This window comes from Octodon degus, unplaced genomic scaffold, assembly GCF_000260255.1.
Source record: "Octodon degus isolate 3935 unplaced genomic scaffold, OctDeg1.0 scaffold00234, whole genome shotgun sequence".
Lineage (NCBI taxonomy): Eukaryota > Metazoa > Chordata > Mammalia > Rodentia > Octodontidae > Octodon > Octodon degus.
The window spans coordinates 173,767-174,966 of NW_004524810.1; positions in this window are offsets into that span (position 1 = coordinate 173,767).

A 1,200-nucleotide genomic window follows, 5' to 3' on the forward strand; every position below is an offset into this window, starting at 1 on the left:
GAGAAAGTTCACCAGGAAGTGTAAGCTATTGCTAAGAAAATTAAGATAATAATTAGTGGGGCTAGGGAGATAGCTCAGAGGCTTAAGCATCTGCCTGGCAGATGCAAGGTCCTGGGTTTGATCCCTGGCAGCAACAACAACAAAAAGATAATAATTTGTGGGTAACGTAGAAAAAAAAGAATAATGATAAAGACATATTTAATGATACCTTACATGGACTAATGTAGAAGTTTTACACTTTTAGTTAATACTCCTCCACTTTTGCAAATTGAAAGGGATATTAGAAAATGGAAAAATATCCACCTACTCAGAAACAATCAATATGAGCACACTGCCAACACTGTTATGAAGATCCAAAGTAATCCCAATCAAAATACCAATAAGACTTCTCAGAGAAGTAGATAAAATAATTCTAGAACATATATAGAATCAAAAGAGAGACTAGCAAAAGCAATTCTGGGCAACAAGAACAGGGCAGGGTGCATCACAATCCCATACTTCAAGTTACATTACAAAGCTACAGTGATAAAAACAGTATGGTATTGGCAAACAGTGTGGATCAATGGAAACAGCATAGAAAATACAAAAATAACTGCAATGATATTCAACTATGTTATATTTGATCAGAGGGCTACGTACTTTCACTGGAGGAAAGTCACCCTCTTTAACAAATGGGGTGCTGTGAAAACTGGCTATCCACATGCTCAAGATTGAACCCAGACCCATGTCTCTCACCATACACTAAACTAAAACCAAAATGGATCAAAGATTAAATAGAAAAGCAGAAACATTTCATTTGTAGGAAAAAAAAAACAGGGTAAAACTCTTGAAGACAAAAGGGTAAATAAAACTTCTGAAAACAAAGGCAAAGGCAGAAAGCCAGTTGCAAAAGAACTAATACCAGAAATCAGCAAATGGAACTACATCAAATTAAAATTCTAGTGCACGGCAAAGGAAATCGCTAACAGAATGAAGAGACAACCTATAGAATGGGGGGAATTTTGCCACTTACACCTTCAGACAAAAGACTAATATCCAAAATACATATAAGAAACTCAAAAAATTAGACCCTCCAAGCTTAAAGACCCAATCAAAAAATGGACAGCTGACATGAATAACTATTTCTCAAGTGAAGAAATATAAATAGCCAATAAGTGCATTTTTAAAATGGTCTATATCCCTGGCTATTCAAGAAATGCA